Source organism: Balaenoptera musculus, chromosome 8 (genome assembly GCF_009873245.2).
Source record: "Balaenoptera musculus isolate JJ_BM4_2016_0621 chromosome 8, mBalMus1.pri.v3, whole genome shotgun sequence".
NCBI classification, from domain to species: Eukaryota; Metazoa; Chordata; class Mammalia; order Artiodactyla; family Balaenopteridae; genus Balaenoptera; species Balaenoptera musculus.
In genome coordinates this window covers 70,744,525-70,750,524 of record NC_045792.1, presented here as the reverse complement: position 1 = coordinate 70,750,524, position 6,000 = coordinate 70,744,525, and positions in this window count along the sequence as shown.

Below are 6,000 nucleotides of genomic sequence, written 5' to 3'. Positions count from 1 at the left end.
TATTCCAAAGAATGCATGAGATGCAACAGCAAGGTGTGGCAGTCAGGAAACCCTTGGTCTCAGGCATGGGCCAGTCTATCAAGTACTTGAACAATCTTGGAGGAGCTGCTCTTCTTCCCTGAGCCACTCTTCTTCCCTGAGCCACACATTCTCACCCACGGTGCCGTGGAATCGTTCCATCATGTCCCCAAGTCTCCTTGGCACTCATATTCTGTAACTTTTTTTTTTAAACATCTTTATTGGAGTATAATTGCTTCACAATGGTGTGTTAGTTTCTTCTGTATGACAAAGCGAATCAGCTATACATATACATATATCCCCATATCTCCTCCCTCTTGCGTCTCCCTCCCACCCTCCCTATCCCACCCCTCTAGGTGGTCACAAAGCACCGAGCTGATCTCCCTGTGCTATGCGGCTGCTTCCCACTAGCTATCTATTTTACATTTGGTAGTGTATATATGTCCATGCCACTCTCTCACTTCGTCCCAGCTTACCCTTCCCCCTTCCCGTGTCCTCAAGTCCATTTTCTACTTCTGCATCAAAAATCTACAAACAATAAATGCTGGAGAGGGTGTGGAGAAAAGGGAACCCTCTTGCACCGTTGGTGGGAAGGTAAGTTGGTACAGCCACTATGGAGAACAGTATGGAGGTTCCTTAAAAAACTAAAAATAGAACTACCATACGACCTAGCAATCCCACTACTGGGCATATACCCTGAGAAAACCATAATTCAAAGAGAGTCACGTACCCCAATGTTCATTGCAGCACTATTTACAATAGCCAGGACATGGAAGCAACCTAAGTGTCCATCAACAGATGAACAGATAAAGAAGATGTGGCACATATATACAATGGAATATTACTCAGCCATAAAAAGAAATGAAATGGAGGCATTTGTAATGAGGTGGATGGAGTTAGAGTCTGTCATACAGAGTGAAGTGAGTCAGAAAGAGAAAAAAAAAGGTTCTGAAGAACCTAGGGGCAGGACAGGAACATAACTTTTTAATGAGGCATGATACCAGTGATTCCTGGTTGGTGGTACGTTCCAGGGTATGTTTCCAGAGGACCTGCAAAGAAGGCGGACCCCACTCTTGGGGCCTATCCTTTCCCAGAGAAACTTGTGTAGTCTGATTGCTGTTCTTAGTTGTCCCAAGGAAAGAACCCAAAATACAGAAATAGCTTTATGTACAAAGATGTTCACCATAGTATTGCTTACGCCAGTGAAAACACCCAGTTTGGAAATAATTGCTCTGCCTATGCTCTGTCCAGGGGCAGCCATACTGGTCCTCAGGATCCTACATTCAGCACAGTGAAATCTAATGTTGACTTGGTTTCAAGAAGGCAGCCACAATACCTGATATAGAATCATTTAGTCAAATATCAACTAGTTTTTTATCACCCATTAAGCCCTGGGCTACAGAATGGCTATATGAAGATGACACAAACATTGTTTCTGCTCTCAAGGAGCTCACAGTTTAGCCAAGGAAGGAGAAATCTAAGAGGTGAAATAGAAACCAAAGTAAATACTGCATTAGGGGCATGTGAAAGATGCCATTAGAGCTCATAGCAGAGATTCATTTTTCTTGGGAAAATAGGGAAGTCTTCCTGGAGGAGGTGGCATCTGGGTTTTCCAGATGAAAAGCTGGAAAGTAATTTCAAGCAGTGTGAACCAACGCATAGAAGGAGCAGTACATCCCTGTGGCTGGATTGTAGGGTGCATGGGAATTGCATAACGGGTATGCAAGAGAGGTAAGATATCAATCAGAACAGTAAACTAGAGGCAAATATGTAGGGCCTTGAATGCCAGGGTAAGCGGTGTCATCTGCATCCCATGAATGGGGGTAGGGGCGGGGGTCCAATACAATAGCAATAGAGTGACGATCCAGTGTCGTTTTTGAAAGAGGGTTTGGAGAAGGCCAAGAAAGGTGTTTAACAGCTTTGGAGGAGAAGACATGTCAGGGAGAGTGTCTTGAGAGAAGGGAACTGAGGACAGTGCCAAGAGGAGCCCCCACCTCTAATGGAAGGGAAAGGAAGGCACTGGAAAGGCAAAAGGAGAAAAGCCAATGAAGAAGACAGACAAGGGACAGTCAGGAAACTAGGAGAGCTCCTCTGGAAAGAGAGGGAGGCTTGAGAAGGAGGGAGCTGCCAATTTGTCTTACAATGTTGAGAGGTCCAGACCGTTGAGGACTGAGACGTGACGTGTCCCTTTAATTTAGCAGTGAAGTGGTCGGAACAGAATAGTTTCCATGGGATGGGGAGAGTGGAATCCAGACAGCAAGGAGCTGAGCGAGTGGGGAGCGAGCAAGTGCGGGACCAGGAATGGAGACAGCTCTTCTGAGGAGTTTGGCTAGAAAGAGAAGGAAAGAGGCGGGGCAGTGACTGGGCCTGGGAGCAGGCGGAGGGAGGGTTTGAAGCTGGGATGGTGGTCACAACCTTCTTTCCACCAACTTCCAGCTAGAGAACAAGGGCAGAGTCTTCTTTGGGACCTTTCTCCTCTGGGCCAGGCTTCCCATGGAGGACAGAGCCTGGGTCAGATGTCTGTTCTCTTACCCTTTCTGTGTGCGCGGGTGTCTGTGGTCATGCGCGTGCCCTTGTGTAAGGGCAGCTGGAATGAAGAGCCACTAGGTAGAGCTCTGGCTCCCCAGCTGGTCTGGAGCCAGCCCTCGGGTAGCCCCAAGGTTCCTGAGGGGGTGAGCCTGCATCTCTTTCTCCAAGATGAGGGTGAGAAGTGGGAGGCAGGCTGTGGACCATCAGGATCTGTCAGCGAGCTCGGCAAGTCTGCCCACCATCTGGGCCCTATCAGATGAGCGGGGCTTTTCCTACGTTAATCTCTGATGAGCTTGGCCCAGCTTTCACTTCAAAAGGCTCCACTTCTTTTCCCTCTTCCACCCAGCCCCTTCTTTATATCCCCTCCCCAAAACAGGGCTAAAAATTATGCCTTCTCCCTTCCTCGGTCTCCCAACCCAGCTGGGGCTGGAGAAAGCTTTGAAATTGGAGCAAGCCTCAGTATCGGGAGGGAGGGGATGCTGATGTAGCTGCTGGGGAGGGGCTGGGGGAGGAAATGGGCCAACAGAGCTCCCAGGTGATGGGGAGAGAACAGAGATCTCTTGGGTGATCAGCTCTGCTCCCTTGGGATCTCTAATCCTCTCCTTCCCATCTCCCAAGTGTCCGTCTATCACCATAGTCTTACCTTTTCTCATCCCACATCCCTAGAAATCATTTCCTGGCACATCTATTCCTCTCCTGGGTGTCTCTATAGACTAGGGACAACCCTCTTGACGTCAGGGAGCGAATCCTGGCAAAGCCTGCCCTGTTATCAGCTGCCTGAAGTCAGGGGCTTCCAGGACCATGAGCCAGGGGCTTTGGGAACCTGGTCTTCTATCTTCCTCCCTCCATGTTTGTCATATAGTGCAGGAGACCAGCGATGAATGGCTGTGTGCCAAATGCAAAATGGGATACTGGGCTAACCAGGATAGATAGAGTTTAACATATCTCAGAGCGCAGAAATCCTAGAATGTCAGAGCTGGGAGAGACCTTGAGACATGAGGTCCAGCCCAATTACTGTACGTAGAGGAATGCGAGGGCCCAGAGACAGGAGAGAGATCACACGGGGCCAGGATGAGAACGGGCAGTGAGGCTCTCACTTATGAGTCTGCCTAGTGTGGAGCCCTACAACAGACATCAAAGATGCTTTACTTTCATAAGTCAAGGGCTGAATTGGCTTCATAGTCAGTGGGGGCCAGTGTTGTCCTGAAGGTGTTTCATGACAGCTCTGAATTCCACAGACTGGAGATGAGGAGTGGGTGGGAGACAAAGTCAAGGACCAGTTTGTAAGAGGCGGGGGAGTGAGGGGAGGATAACTGACTAAGGATAAAAGGCAAGGTTAATGGGAGTCTATTCTTTTTATTTTTTTAATTGAAGTATAGTTGATGTACACTGGTGTATTAGTTTCTGGTGTACAGCAAAGTAATTCAGATATATATATATTCTTTTTGATATCCTTTTCCATTATGGTTTATTACAGGATATTGAATATAGTTCCCTGTGCTATACAGTAGCACCTTGTTTATCTATTTTATATATAGTAGTGTGAATCTGCTAATCCCAAGCTCCTAATTTATCCCCCCACTTTCCTCTTTGGTAACCATAAGTTCGTTTTCTATGTCCATGAGTCTGTTTCTGTTTTGTAAATAAGTTCATTTGTATCATATTTTAGATTCCACATATAAGTGATAGCATATGATATTTGTCTTTTATTTCTGACTTAGTATGGTAATCTCTAGATCTGTCCATGTTGCTGCAAATGGCATTGTTTCATTCTTTTATATGGCCGAGTAGTATTCCACTGTATATATGTACCACATCTTCTTTACCCATTCATCTGTTGATGGACATTTAGGTTGTTTCCATGTCTTGGCTATTGTAAATAGTCCTGCTATGAACATTGGGGTGCATGTATCTTTTCAAATTAGAGTTTTCTCTGGATATATGCCCAGGAGTGGGGTTGCTGGATGATATGGCAACTCTATCTTCAGTTTTTTAAGGAAACTCCATACCATTTCCCACAGTGGCAGCACCAATTTACATTAATGGGAGCCCATTCTTATTAGGTTCTTGCCGGTGTGAGTCTTTCTCTTTATGTTTGCATGAAGTAGGGATTCATTCAGTAATGGAAGACTGATTATATGGGTACAGGATGGATCTGGTTACAGGAAAACCTAGCTCAAACTGGATCAAACAATAAGAGCATCTAGTAACTCACTAACAAGAAGTTCAGAGATAAAGTGGGCCTTACGATTGGTTGATTCAGCAGCTCAACCATGTCATCAAGGACTCAGGGTCTTTCTGACTCTCAGCTTTGCTTTACTCCATGTCATAAGATAGTTGTTTCCTAGTTGTGAGGTAGCTGACAGCAGAAAACAGGAATTTTTACCCCTTTATTTAATTTAATGGGAAAGAGGAAAATAATCTCTCCTCAACTGTAGAAGGTAAGTCTTTTTCTTAAGTCTAATTGAGCAACTTCGGGTCACATGCCCATCCCTGGACCACCAGCAGTTACCAAGAACCTGCATAAGTGAGCCTATGTAGTACATTCAAATAGATTTTTTTTAAAAAACCACTCAGGTTTTTTATTTCTCGGAAATAGCAACCTGATTGGTGAGAGAAAAATAATGGAAAGCCTGATGGGCATACCCAAGACAGAATCAGTGAACTGAAAAATAATGCCAAGGAATTCTCCCAAAATACAGAGCAATAAGACAAAGAGGTGAAAAGCGTAAGATATGAGTTTAAATATAGAGAGACTCAAGGCTTCTGCTTTTGCCTGGGTTGTAGAAAGCTGGAAAGAGAGTCACCCACTGTTCCTGCACCAACAAAAAGAAAAAGCTGCATAAACTACAAAACCATATTTCTTGAACCTGTCTGTAGTGGCCACCTTCCAAGATGGCCCCCAGTGACCCCTTCCTGGTATTTACACCTTCGTGTAATTGCCTTTCATATTGTACCAGGGTCAGTCTGTGTAAGCCATACAGTGCTGCAGAAGTGATGATATGCCACTTCCAAGACTAGGTTATAAAAGAATACAGTTTTCTGTCTTGGGTTCTCTCTTTCTCTCCCTCTCATTCCCTCTCTTTCTCTCTCATCACTTGCTCTGCAGGAAGTGAGCTGCCATGCTGTGAGCGGCCCTATGGAAAGACCCACGTAGCAGGGGACTGAAGTCTCTGACCAACAGCCAGCAATGAACTGAGGCCTGCTGACAACCGTAGGCACGAGCTGGGAAAAGGTCTTCAGCTCTGTTCAAGTCTTAAGCTGTCTATAGCCCTGGCTGACCGCTTGACGGCAACCTCATAAGAGACCCTGAACCAGAACAACCCCATTAAGCCACTCTCATATTCCTGAGACATGGAAACATGAGATAATAATTGTGCATTGCTTTAAGCTGCTTCGTTTAGGGGATAATCTGCTATGTAGCAGTAGAAAACTAATAACCCAACCAGAGTG